The sequence below is a fragment of the Magnolia sinica genome, chromosome 3 (assembly GCF_029962835.1).
Source record: "Magnolia sinica isolate HGM2019 chromosome 3, MsV1, whole genome shotgun sequence".
In the NCBI taxonomy this organism is placed as follows: Eukaryota; Viridiplantae; Streptophyta; class Magnoliopsida; order Magnoliales; family Magnoliaceae; genus Magnolia; species Magnolia sinica.
Window position 1 is genome coordinate 47,028,519 of NC_080575.1, and position 15,354 is coordinate 47,043,872.

The 15,354-nt window shown below is 39.6% G+C and overlaps 1 protein-coding gene across 6 annotated transcripts in view; it reads left to right on the forward strand.

The window, feature by feature from the left end:
* The window catches only part of LOC131239899 (uncharacterized), a 131,046-nt gene that overhangs the window by 40,815 nt on the left and 74,877 nt on the right, over window positions 1-15,354 (forward strand). The gene's annotated exons all lie outside the window — the stretch shown is intronic.

Here is a 15,354-nt window from a genome sequence, read left to right on the forward strand (position 1 = left end):
ATTCGTGCTATTTTCTTTGTTTTTCCTCTCTAATTTGATGTACAGTACAGATCAAAAGGTACCCTCAAGCATTAATATTTTTCATGATGTGTGATGATTCATCCGTGGGATGAGATAATTCCTTTCTTTAAATGAAAGGCTTCACCTTTTACACATGGCGGGGGTTGATAGAGTTTGCATTGTTAATTGAAGTGCAATTTAGTCAGTTCATAACCCTATCATCTTTGCAACATGGAACCATGATTTTCTCTCCTACTCTCGTCAAAGGTTTTCATGGTATTAGAACCAGAATGTTGAAACTTTTAACTCGGATAAAAATTCCTACACCCAGTTTCATAATTATCTTCTCAGTGATACCTTAACTTCTTCCTAATTGTTTCTTCTTCTTCTTTTCGAGAAGGAATGGCCACCTGAAGATGTTAACAACCATATGGATAATGTCAGCTGATGTACAATGTCTCTGAAATTCACTCCTGAGATACTACACAATAGAGAATAACTTTCTAGCATTTTTCAGTACATATTCATGATTTTTTGCTTTCGTCATTGGTGGAGTTTCTGTTGCTTTTGGAGACAAAAGAAACAAGATATTCTCTTTTTGTGTTTTTGCATTTGAATCCTTAATTGCAGCTTTTGCATAAAGGTTGGGGCATCATTAATTACACTTGATGATCTGATGCATCATCATCCTATTATTCCACTCTACAGGAAGTGGATTGTTTGTTATGGTTGCTTGCCCATCAAGGAAGAATTCTGATTCCGTGTAAGCTAGCAAATATTGTTGATGAGATTTGTGAGCTTGCTAATGAGTAATGATAGGTAGGAAGTCTCCCTTAAAGAGTATGGGGTACTCTTCCAAAAAGGTCTCGGGACGTTTTTGTGTAATGGGGAAACTCTGTGATTTACTTGATTGATTTTTTTATTATTATAATGAACTATCATTTGTAAAAAAAAAAGTTGTGGATTGTTCTATTCACAGCCCATTTTGATTTTCATTAAAAGGGACTGTTGAGTGTTGATGCTATTCAATTGCTGAAAGACACACCTGACCTCAGTAATTCACATTGGTCGAGTTTCCCATATTCATGGTGGTAATTAGCAAGCAACGGGCTGGCAACTAAAGCCAACCTGAAATAGTTGGTTCACAGCTATGATGATGATATTTTTGATTCGTTTTCAAAATAAATTAACTTGATCAGCGAGAAAAAAAATGTGGGTGGCTATCCTCTGTTTAGTATGTGATTCCTATGAGATTCTGTAAGACAGAAACTAGCCACTATGAACAGGTCTTGCCCTGTAGCTTCCATTTTCAGGTAATGGTCTCCACTGCTAGACATCTAGTGTAATGTCTTGAGCAGATTTGTTTTAGGTAGGGTTCGCCGAGTTGGAAGCTTGATCCATGACTCCCCCAATTGACCATATTTTGATGCTTCATCGAGTAAAAAAGTGTAGATTAGGTAAGGGTACAAAAGCAGTGTCTCTGGTGAGTGTAAGACAAACTAGTATGAACAGGTCTTGCCCTGTACCTTCCATTTTCAGGCAATGGTCTCCACTGCTAGACATCTAGTGTAATGTCTTAAGCAGATTTGTTTTAGGTAGGGTTTGGCGAGTTGGAAGCTCGATCCATGACTCCCCCAATTGACCATATTTTGATGCTTCATTGAGTAAAAAAGTGTAGATTAGGTGAGGGTACAAAATCAGTGTCTCTGGTGAGTTTTTGATGACGTGGACTACCAAATGTTGATAGATTGGGCTGATGTACTTGCCGAGGAGTTTTGGAATGGATTAGAGCATGGAAATGAGCCCAAATATCTTCCATAATGGGCCAAATCTGTAGACCCATCATTGAACTACACATTGTGGCACCCATGGTATACTTTTGGTGGCATTTACATAAGTTACGAATTATGGTTTATTTTTTGACGAATTTTAGTTTATTTTTCTTTAAATAAAGTAGATAGGGATATTTTAGTCATTTTACTTTTAAATAAAGTGTGTAGGGCTGAGATTATAACATTTAGTCCACAGTTTATGCTTAATGTGAGGCCCAGATTAGTGCTAGGGCTTCTCTTTTATTTTCCTTCATATTAAAACTCAATAAACAAAAAAAAAATTCCAGGAGCTTTTGAGACATTTTTTTTTTAATCTTCTCTTCAAGCCTTGGGCTAGGGTTTATGTAAGTGCATGTTTTCACAAGTGGGACATATGATTTAAGCCATCAAAACTGGTGAGAGCTTCGATTATGTCCTGGTTATTGCATTAATTTTCCTTTCTTTTCAAGCGGAAGAATCTCTATTTTTAAATTGAATGTGTTTGGGCATGATTTGGTCTAGGGTTTGATATAATTGCTTGTGGTTAACGATTCTCATTCGTTAGCTACACTAGTTTTTTCATGACACAATGACTCGGCTGAGTTGAAAGAAACTCATCCAAGTAACATTGTGTTGTGTTGTGGTGATGGTGTGCCATATAGGCCGTTACAACTTACAGGGCTATAAAGGTCGTTACGTAAAGGTAACAATGGCAACAATTACATATTACGGGGTCTTACAGGTTGTAACGGCCGTTAGAGAAGAAATGACCCGTAAAGGTCGTTACAACCCCCGTAACCTCCCGTTACACTTCCCGTAAAGGCTATATCATCCCCGCAATGGACCGTTATGGGGCTGATATAGGTTTTTCGGATTTTTTTTTTTCAATAAAAAACGAGACCGTAATGGCCATTATGGCCCTCATAACGGCCGTTACACCTTGTATCGTAAAGGTAATGGTAGTGGGTGTTATGACCACTGTTTTAAATATCGACGGTATCGGCCGATATATCCCATGATATATCTTGTATCCCACCGGTGCGATACGAAATGCACAAGTAGTGCGATATATCCCACGTGTTCGATCCAGTGAGCATTTTCGAATTTCGATGCTCTTATTTTCTGTAAATCATGTTAAATTAGTGTCAAATTGTTACAAATTCATGATTTTCATGTTCTGCATGAAAAATCATGGATTGGGAGCTTCGATTTCGAGATTTGGAGGAGATGGGCCGAATTGCGAAAAATTGAAAAAAAAAAAAAATCCAATTTCTTGCAAATTGTTTGCATTCTTTGTGTTCAAACATCACATCAAACATGTCTGTAACCTAATCTAGTGATTTCTTCTTTTGCTTTTGAATGTATTGCTTATGTTTCCACTCGTCTTCTTACATTTATAAATTATATGAATAGACATTGAATATACTTGCATCAATTCAGTTAGACAACGCATAGATTAGGATCCCATGCAAAGAAAACCTATTATGTGTATTTGTTTTTTGTAATGTTTTGATTTATAAATGTGTATTGATGTCTTTTTTAATAATCACCGAAGTTATATCAAAAAATTCAACCAATTTCCCAATGTTTCTAGCAACAGCGATACATTACACGATACAACTGATATATCCCATGCGATAACTGATACGTATTCGTATCCCAAGAATGCGATATGTAATACGATACCGATATTTTGAACACTGGTTACGACCACCATTACCATTATGGAATACCTTAATATGATTAGAAAACATGAAAGTTACCTAACATGCACCTTAAAAAAAAGGTTACCTAATATGTGCACTATGAATGCTATTCTATAACTGTGAAAATATGATATATGATGTACTATTTTTATGATGATAAAAATTGTTATTTGTTTTATTTGAACTTTTCCTCATTTTCATCTCTCTTTCTCTTTGTTCTTCAATTGGGGTTTGCAACTCCAGTGATGATTGTACCGGGTTGGGCAGTTGGACAAGAAATGACGATTAGTGTGAGGAATGGTAAATGACTATAGACTAAGGGCCTGTTTGGTAAAACTTATTTTCAGCACTTATCACTTAAATAGACTATTTTCAGTGATTTTTTCTCATTCAGACCGTTTGTTTGGTCACTTTTGACCAAAATATCCTTAAATTCTTTTGTAAATGACAAACTTTACCCTCTTGTAAGTGACTTTCATGGAAGCTTTGAAACAACTCAGATTGCGAAACACTTGTGATGAGGACATCCGAGCTCCTTTTAGAGTTTATTAGAGGAGGAGAGCTGCCCTAGTTTCTTATGGTTAGGTGATCATTACATGGAGCACAATGGGCTCAATTCGATTTCATAGCCACGTTGAAGACCCCACAAGCATGATCGTGCATATTTGAAGACCCCACACTTGGAAGATGCATGTGGGCTGCTTAGGCCCCGTTTGTTAAATCTGAAGTCTAAAGCCCGAATCTAAAATTTGAAGCCTGAATCTGAAATCTGGAGGCTGAATCTGAAATCTGAAGTCAAAAAACTTGTTTGGTAATTATGGCTGAAGTCTGAAAATTAAGTACTGAATTTGAAAAACCTGTTTGTTAACAAACATCTGAAATGTCTAAAATATGTTAATTTGACACATTTGCCCCTTTCTCCTGTTTGGAAATGTTTTACATTATAAAGAAATTATTTTTTATTAAATGAAAATAAATTATTCTATTTAATTCAAATAAGCTAAAATACTTAATAGAAAATTAAAATATCATTATTCATAAAAAACTATAAAAAAAAAATTAATGATTTGCATGTATAAGTGTGGCGGCAATTTCTTTTCACATATTAGACATAATAGTTTGTTCGAAGTTTCCAAATACTCCTTCCACTTCAGGCATATCATTCTCAGATTTGATATTCATCTCCGAAAGAACATTTTCATCATTGTATTGTTGGAAGAGTGGATCGGAGATGGATTCTTTTCTGATGTAGTTGTGTGAGTCATGCATGCAATAACCGTCTCTTTGTGTCAGGAAGGAATAAGGTGCCATCCGCTTCAAAATTGCAAAACTTGCCTTCAACACGCCAAAAGCCCTTTCGATTACATTTCGTAACTTTGCATACATATGATTAAAAACCTCCTCTTTACTAGTAGGCTGCCCACCACTACGAAAGTCACCCAACCAATACCGAACATTACGGTATGGTGCCATAATTCCTCTTGTGTGAGTGTAAGCAACATCAACCAGATAATATTTATCTATATAAAAACAAATGACATTTTAACAAAATTTCAAGTTATAATTTTACCAAGTTATATGAAAAAACATTAAATATAATTTTACCAACAAAATTCTCCAGCTATGACATATGTAAAAATCATATTAAAGTCAATTCGTATGGCTGTACAACTGTATGGTCAACCACCTACTCCCCCTTTTCTTCTTCCCTCTCTTTGACCTTTCTTCCTATCCCTTGAACCCTATCTAAAACCCTAATTCCTATTCATCTCTAAACCCTAGTCTTAATTTTCCTAAGCCCTACTCCCCAATTCCCTATAAAACCCTAATCCCTATTTCCTATAAAATCCTAAATTCCCAAATCCTTCCAAAGCCTTAATTCTTTTCAAATCCCTAACCTTATATACACAAACCCTAACCCTAGATTCTCATATCCTTAATCCTAGAGAAACCAAATCAACCCCTTTGAATTAGGCCTAAGCCTATAATAAAGTGGAAGTTCTACCTTCCATTGATCCTTTGAAATTAATTTTTTATGCCGGCTTGGCTTATTCCTAGGACTACTTCAGCTTATTCCTAGGACTACTTCAGCTGTACTTCACTCGGCTCGACTCGACCTTCCAGCTCAAAACTCTAGCTTAGTTCCACTCAACTACTTGAGGCAAGCAAAACGCGTCATGTGACCATAACCCAGATCCAGTTTAATCCAAATCATGCTCTGATACCATTTGTAACACCCCGACCCCTCCGGTAAGATATTGTCCGCTTTGGCTGGCACAATGTCCACCTTCACGGCTTTGTTCTCGCAGGTGGAAGCGGTTAGTGAACCACCCGTAAAACGCATCTTACCCTTGAAGGGCAAAGCCCCTCCCTACCGTGCTGGTTTGGTGATGAGCCAGCTATCAAGGAGGTGGGTGTCCAGTCCCACATCGGAAAGGGAATGCCTGAAGATCTAGGCTATATGTGGGGCTTCGGCGATACCATTTGTAACACCCCGACCCCTCTGGTAAGATATTGTCCGCTTTGGCTGGCACAATGTCTACCTTCACGGCTTTGTTCTCGCAGGTGGAAGCGGTTAGCGAACCACCCATAAAACGCGTCGTACCCTTGAAAGCTGAAGCCCCACATATAGCCCAAATCTTTAGGCATTCCCTTTCCGATGTGGGACAGGTGCCTGCCCAGCCAGGCGTGCGCCTGTCCCACATCGGAAAGGGAATGCCTAAAGATCTGGGCTATATGTGGGGCTTCCGCCTTCAAGGGTACGACGCGTTTTGCTGGTGGTTCTTCGCTTAACTGCTTCCACCTGCGAGAACAAAGCCGTGAAGGTGGACATTGTGCCAGCCAAAGTGGACAATATCTTACCGGAGGGGTCGGGGTGTTACAGTTATTGTTTATTTGATTTCTTAGATTTGTAGTAGGTTAGTATATCTAATGCTTTGAATTGCTCTTTAATCCATTTATAATTTCTTTGCATCATATTTAGTCTAGATCATAAGTCTTGCATAAACTCCCCAGGGAGCTAAGCCTAATTTTGGGAGTCAATCCAATGCCCCTGCTGGTACTCAAACCATTAATAGGGATGTTAAGGGCAAACGTCTAACTAGTACCTCGAGGGTAGGTGAATAAGTGTGGTATTACAACTGCCAATGATATGGTCATTTCTCATACCGGTGCTTTGCGAAAGAGCGAAATAAGGGCCTTGTGATTGGCAAGTTTGATGAGGATGCAGATGATTAGGGCAATTGTGAAGAAGAAGAATATCAGCCTAAAATTAGTCCTAGTGATGAAGAAGTTGAAGGAGTTGAGACCGTGCCATTTGCAGTTGTCAGATGTGCCTTGGCCCAGGCTAAAGAGAGTGATTATTGGCGCAAGAATTCAATTTTCCATACTTGCGCCAAGTGTGGTGATAAAAACTACAAGGTGATAATTGATAGTGGCAGTTACACCAATGTGGTCTTTGCTAGCATTGGATCTCGTTTGGGTTTGAAACCCATCCCTCACCCTCAGCCTTATCGAGTTTAATGGGTTAATGCGTCCTCAAAACCGATTTCTCAGCGGTGTCTTATTCCCATTCAGTTTGCTTCCTACAAAGACATGCTGTGATGTTTTGCCTATGGACGTAGGCCACATCATCTTGGGCAGACCTTGGTTGTATGATCGTGATGTGACACTATTTGGCCGTTCAAATATGTGTTCATCTATGTATGAAGGTAAGAGAATAAAGCTAAATCCTCTTCCACCCAAGAGCACCGCACAGAAGGAGGACGTCAGGAAGGGTAATTCAAAAGATGTGAGGTATTCCAAACCTAAGTCTCTCTAAATAATAAACGCCAAATAATTTGAAAGGGAGACTAAGGCTGATTCGATAGTGTATGCCCTCGTGGCAAGAGAGGTCACACCCGAGGTTAGCATAGAGCAATGTTTTAAATAGCTACGCTATGTAGCGTAGTTCAACCTTAAAACTATATAGCTCATGAAAATAGCTTTAGTCGCATGTAGCCTATGCTACATGATAATTTGCATATGCTATGAGCTACATAGGCTACGCTACACTCGACATACTTCACATCACAAGTTATTTTTCATTAAAACGTTAAAATCAAATAATATTTTCAATGATTTGTTACATTTTTCTATTTTTAATATTTAATGCTTTTAGTAAAAATAATACAAGTAATAGTATTAAATCAGTTTTGTTGCTGTTTCTTTACTTTTATACTTAATGATTACCCTTTCCTATTAGTTTAAGTTCTGTTTGGTTGCACCAAATATCATGAAAATTTGTTAAATTTCATTATTAATCGATGTAATTTGGTGAATATCATGGAATTAGTGCAACCAAGTGCAACTTTGATTAAAAATCTAGAAGTAGCATGTAGCTTACGCCTCACGCTTCAGAGGGGTGAACGCTATGCTATATGCTATTTGCTATTTAAAACACTGGCATAGAGATGCCACCGGAACTGATTCCGGTGGTGGAGTTTAGTGATGTTTTCCCTGAGGACCTATCGTATGAGCTTCCACCCATGCGGGACATTCAACATGCCATATATCTTGTCCCCGGGTATGAACCTCGCAAAGCATGTGGAGTTGAAAAAAGCAAGTTGATGAGCTTCTTATAAAAGGGTTCATTAAGGAGAGTTTGAGTCCATGTGCCATGCTAGCCCTCCTCACACCTAAGAAAGATGGCACTTGGCATAGCCCGGCCATAAAGAAGATCATGATCAAGTATCGATTTCCTATTCCGCATCTTGACGACATGTTGGATGTGATGGCCGGTGCCACGATCTTTTTCAAGATTGACCTCAAGCGGATATCATTAGATATGTATTCACAGAGGAGATGAATGGAAGACAACCTTCAAGATGAAGGATGAGCTATACGAGTGGTTAGCCATGCCTTTTGGCTTGGCCAACGCTTCGAGTACGTTCATGAGAGTGATAACCTAGGTGTTGAGGCCCTTTATAGGTAAGTTCCTGGTGGTATATTTTGACGACGTCCTCATTTATAGTACCTCCAAGGAACAACACATCCACCATTTGAGGCAAGTTTGCGGGGTCCTTAGGATAGAGAAGTTATATGCCAACCTGAAGAAGTGTTCTCTCATATTTGACAAAGTTATTTTCTTAGGGTTCATTGTTTCATCTGAGGGCTTGTCTGTAGATCCCGAGAAAGTCAAGGCCATAGTATATTGGCCCGAACCGTGGAACATTCACGAAGTGCGTAGCTTCCATGGGTTAGCTATCTTCTATATTAGTTGGTTTATGCCTTCCCTAGCTTTTTATGAGTGGAAGTAGATTTAAGGAGAAATCTAAATAGGAAGTAGGGAAGAATGAGGAGAGAGAGAGAGAGAGAGAGAGAGAGAGAGAGAGAGAGAGAGAGAGAGAGAGAGAGAGAATTAGTGAACATATCAGCTAGTTGCTCTTCGAACAAATGAATGGAGTTTCAATTTCCTTAGTGACTACCTTTTCACGAATGAAGTGATAATCTATCTTAATGTGTTTAGTGTGCTCATGAAACACAGGGTGCCAGCAATATGAAACTTGATTGTCATTTTAGAGAGGAATAACACCAAGAGGAGGGTAACCAAAATCTTGTAGTAGAGTGGGGAGCCACATGTTCACACGTGGCATGCGCCATCGCCCTATATTCAGTCTCTATAGTGGACCAAGCAACCCTGATTGCTATTTACTCTTCCAGTTGACCAGATTTGCACCCACAAAGGTGCAATAGTCCGTCGATCATGAAGACTCCTGACACAGTCAACATCAAAGTAACCAGAGAGATGAAGATGATCATGTCGATGAAATCGTAAGCCTCGACTAGGAGCCAATTTCATATAACAGAGAATTCGATACACAACAGAAAGATGAGCCATACGAGGAGCATGCATAAACTGACTGACGATGCCCACCGCAAATGATAGGTCAAGCCGTGTAATGTTCAAATAAATGAGATGGCCAACTAAGCAATGATACCTGCCGCGATCGGATAAGAGGTCTCCGTCATCAAGACCAAGTTTCTGAACAACATTCACAGGAGTAGCAACAGGTCGACACCCAAGCATGCTAGTCTCTAACAAGAGATCGAGAGCGTACTTTTGCTGCGATAGAACAATCCCAACCTTTGACCTAACAACCTCAATACCAAGAAAGTAGTTAAGAGTACCCAAATCTTTGATTGCAAATCACATTTGAAGAAAAATATTTTATGGTAGTAATGTCCATAACATCATCACCAACCAAGACAATATCATCTACATAAACGAGTAACACCATAATCCCAGAAGTGCAGTGACAGATGATGAGAGAATGATCCGATTGGTTGCAAACAAAGCCAAAGTCTAAAAACACTGCTAAACTTGTTGAATCAGGCCCTGAGGGATCGCTTAAGACCAATCTTCGAAATATCAGTGTCACGTTATGTATCACACCCTCGGGATACATATACATATCGGTTATCGCATGTGATATATCGGTTGTATTGCTGTTGTTGGAAACATGGGGAAACGTTGGAAAATTGGTTGAATTTTTTGATGAAACTTCAGTGATTGTTAAAAAAGACATCAATATACACTAATAAATCAAAAAATTACAAAAGATGAGCACATAATAAGTTTTCTTTATATGGGGTCCTAATCTATGCAGGTCTAACTGAATTGATGCAAGTATATTCAAAGTCTATTCATATAATTTATAAATGTAAGAAGACGTGTGGAAACACAAGCAATGCATTCAAAAGAAAAATCACTAGATTAGGTTACATACATGTTTGGACGCAAAGATTGCAACCGATTTGTGAGAAATTGGAAAATTTTGATTTTTTCCAATTTTCCGCAACTTGGCCAATCTCAACATCTTAAAATCAAAGCTCCCAATTCATGGTTTTTCATGTAAAACATGAAAAATCATGGATTTGTAATAATATGACATTGATTTAACATGATTTTAAGAAAAAAAGGATCGAAAATCGAAAATGCTCATCGAATTGAACATGTGGGATATATCCCACTACTTGCGGGTTCCGTATCGCACATGTGGGATACAAGATATATCGGCCGGTGTCGTCGATACCCAAAACACCGCTTAAGACCACAGATAGTCTTCTTGAGACGACAAACCCAATTTGAGCTACTGATCATGGAGAAACCCGGTGGCGGATCCATATAGATTCTTCAGTAAGATCTCAATGGAGAAAGGCATTCTTCATGTCCAGTTGGAATAGTGGCAAGACGGATTTGTAGCCAAAGATATGATCGCATGAACTGAATTAAGTTTAACCACTGGAGAGAGTCTCGAAGTAGTACACAACATAAGTTTGAGTGTACCCCTTGGTGACTAATCGAGATTTATACCTGTTAATTGATCCATCTAAAAGGAACTTTATAGTAAAGACCCAACGGTGCCCAACTATTTGCTTTCGCTTAGCTAGGGAACTAGCTCCCATGTATCATTTTGCTCAAGAGCTTGCATTTCTTCCATCATAGCTTGCCTCTAGTCAGAACTACTAAGGGCCTCCTTCAGAGTGCGAGGAATAGAGGAAGATGAGTCCGTGGCAGCAAAGGACCTAAAAGGAGGAAAGGATAGGATGACGAGTACAAGACTGACTAAGCTTGCGTAAAGCAATTGGGAGATCATTAGAAGAGGAAATGATAATACTTGGATTCCTATTAGAAATGGATGGAATGATGGCAGGTTGATTGGTGGAGGATTTCTTCCTTCGCTGATACACAAGTAATGGATTGAGAGGGTCAGAAGGATGGGAATCCTCATCCAACAAGGGGATTGGAAGAGGTATACTTTGTGGTAACAGGGTCTCCCCATGATTGGTGAGATGATTATGTAGCAAATGTCCTTCAGATGAGAAGTAGGGGACATCCTTAAAAAAGGTGATATACGTTGGCATATATCTTTTGTGAGTAAGAGGGTTATAACATTTATACCCCTTATGGGATCGTGAATATCCTAGAAAAACACATCTTTTAGACCGATGACTTGTCATTACTGCCATCAACTTTATGAACAAAAGGGAAAGGCTTTATCATGAGGATGTAAAATTTTAAAGGAAGATTTATTCTGTAGAATTCGCGATGGTAATTCGATTAATAAGAAAGATGACAGTAAGTAAAGCATCATCCTAGAAATGTTTAGGAATACACATACCAATGAGAAGTGCGTGTGTAACTTCGAGAAGATGACAATTCTTCCTTTCAACAACACCATTTTGTTGACGAGTTCGAGGACAAGAAATTTGAGATAGAATATCATAATCCTACCAAAAAATCAAGAAAGCTTTTAACATTTATTCATCCCCATTGTTAGAGCGAAGAATCTTAATGGGGCATTGAAATTGAGTAGCAATTTCATTATGAAAGGCCTTGAACATATCAAAACTTCATGTTTGAATTTCAAAAGATAAATCCATGTCTTGTGTGAATGATCGTTGATAAAGGAAACAAAGTATTTGTACCTAAAGATAGAATCAACAGGCTCATGGCCCCAAACATCAGAGCAAATCAACTCAAAAGGTTTAGACTTCCTCTTAGTTGAATAGGGAGGAAACACAATTATATGATGCTTAGAGAATTCACAAGTGTCATATCATATTGGTTTTATGGAAGTAATAGAAGGAAAAACAAGCTTCAGTCTTGATAAAGATGGATGCCTGAAGCGATAATGCCATCCAAATATAGGCTCCCTATCTAATGACAAAGCACTCATAGGACTATCAAGGGAATCGTTGAGGAAGTAAATCCCTCCACGTTCATTGCCCCCATCAATTGTTTGCTTTGTTTGGAGATCCTGAAAGACACAATAGGAAGGAATGAATGTTATGGAACATTATAATGATTTAGTAGGGAAACTGACTGACAACAGATTCAATGGAAACGAAGGAAAATGGAGAATGGAAGATAACTGCATGTTAGGAGAAAGGGTGATGGATCCAGTTCTAGATATGGGAAATGGGTTACCGTCGGCAAGTGTAACAAAACTAGACTGACTAGTGGGTTTATAAGATTGAAAAAGATGGGAGCTTACCAATAATATGAGAGGTGGCTCTAGAGTTGATGACCCAGGAAAGAGATGAGGAGGACACATGGAGGGCGGCACCTAACTGGGCTAACCTAGCATTGGAAGAAGAGATTGGGTCACTAGAATGGCGGTGCGTCAAGGCATCATACGATTCTTGAGAGATGGTAACCAAGTCACCTGAAATAGTCATTCCATGGGGCAATGTTGAAGGTGCTTGAGTCTTCTCAGAATCAGAGGATATGACACTAGCTATATAAGCTCCTGCCCATGAAGGGCACCCAACGATATCCCAACATCGATCAACCATATGGTTAGAGCCACCACGAGTACAAGTATGAGAAGAGCCACCATGACCACATCCACGTCCACAAAAAAACATGATTCCCATGGCTGCCTCTGTCAAGAGGTCGACCCCTGGCTCGACTACCATAGCTAGGAGCATGATTGGTGCTTGGGGAGCTCCAACTTGAAGGTTGGGAACTAGCACCAAAAGAAGGATGATCACTATCTATAAATGCAAATCTATCAGTAGTGATAGATGCAACAAAAGATGAGATTATAACTCTCTGAACAACATAATAGACAACTGACAGAGAGGGGAAGGGCTCCATAGTTAAGATCTGACGATGAACACTTTGATATTTTGAATTGAGTCCAGAGAGAAATTGAATGATCCGAGTCTCTTGATGTTGTTTTTGAATGAGTTTATGATCTTGAGTACAATAAGATGGGAGATGATTGTACATATCCAGCTCATCCCACATACCACACAAGATAGTGAAGTGCTCTTTTAGGCTTCTAGATTCTTGTTGAAACTTACTTATGTTTGAAATCAACATGTACACCCTGAATATATTGCAACCTTCAAAATACTTGTCTCGTTGATATCCCATATCTTCTTAGCCGATGTTAGAAACATAACAAAATTGCTTATGGTACTCTCCATACTATTTTGGAGCCAAGCCATGATCTAGTAATTTTCCATTGTCTAGGTTTTAAATCGTTCGTCTGTTGAATTTGGAGGGTCATCCAAGATATAAGAAAGTTGATCCCTTCCCAAAAAAGCTTGATGGATTGTGCCCATTACAAGTAGTTGTTCCCATTTAAATTAACAGTTGTAATCAATAAGGAGTGAGAATTAGAGGTGTACACGAGTCGACCTGAGCCGAGCTTTGCCCAGCTCGTGCTCGACTCGGACAGCTTGGGTCTCAGCTCGTGCTCGGCTTGGCTCTGCCTTCGAGCTTGGAATAGCAGCTTGTGCTTGGCTCGGCCAGCAGCTCGGTCCAGTTTGAGCTAAGTTTGAGCTGAGCTCTGACTGTACCAGAGACTCCGTCTGACTGTACCAGAGGTTTGTTTGGCCAGTGGTCGCTGGTCAGATGGGTTCGGACTATACCAGAGGTTCGTCTGGCTAGTGGTCGCTGATCGGATGGGTTCGTCCGACCAAACCAGAGGTTCGTCTGACTGTACCAGAGCTACCCGGCCAGTGGTCGTTGGTCGGATGGGTTCCGCTACTCATATGGACGCTACTTGTCGAAAAAAATGGAGAGGGGAGGACTCACTTTGGGAGAGGAGGTTGTCTAGACAGACGCTGGAAGGAGGAATTTCGCCGGGCGGTGGAGAACGACAAGAGTATTGGGCGAATGGACGGCCGATTTGGGCGAAAGGGAGGGAGAAATGGGTTAGGGTCGGGCGATTTGGGTGCTGGACGCTCACTGGGTTAGGGTTGCTGGGTTGGGCGACATGGGTTAGGGTTGGGCGAATGAGGGTTTTTTTTATAAAACCCTTATATATGCACTTAAAACTCGATCGGAGTCGAGCTCAGTACCGAGTCGAGCTAGGTCCTGCTCGGACTCGACTTGAAATGTTCCGAGCTCCCAAAAAATGGCTCGACTCGGTTCGAACGGAGTTTTGATCGGAGTCGAGTCGAGCTTTTTCGAGCTAAGTCGAGCAAGTTATCGAGCTAACTCTGCTCGTGTACAGCTCTAGTGAGAATCGAAAGGCCACATAAGAGCTCTAGTAGTGAGTTTGTCTTCCATGCTAGGTCGAAAACGGGGGCAGATATACAAACAACACACCAATTATCCAAATCACACAAAAATGGCAGATACACCCAACTTTTAGTCTATAGCCAAGGGTGTACATAGTTGAGATATAAGAAATCCCCACATAACAAGCTCAAGGCTGAGAGGAATAGGTAGAAATATGTTAAAAAAGATGCTGGACAACAACCTTCCACAAACACAAGTGATTTCACACAGAAAATCCCCAAAAATGGTTGAACCGCACCATAAAACCCCCCAAAACCACAAATAATCCAATCTTTGAGCAAAAAAAAAAAAAAAAAAAGACCTCTTATGGGTGGTCAATTCTAGCCAAACTGACCAACCCCATGTTGGCCTTCCTCAAGAGAAACTATTTTGATTGGAAGAAATCTCGAAAAAACTTGATATGGATCATTTCTGAGAAAAATCCACAAAAATCACTATAAATCTTCTAAAATCAAGATCCATCAAACCATAGCCTTCATTTACCACATGGTCGTACAGATGGTACACATGCTGATGCCAGCTGTACGATAGCTGATCTCAGCAAAATGGGATGGCCGGAAACAAAATAGCAAGTTGAATCTTGGCTTTGATATCAAGTGGAAGTAGATTTGAGGAGAAATCCAAATAGGAAGTAGTGAAGAGAGAGAGAGAGAGAGAGAGAGAGAGAGAGAGAGAGAGAGAGAGAGAGAGAGAGAAATAGTGCTCCAGCAGAGTATACAAGATATGTACACACACAAAGGTACAAAATATACATGTA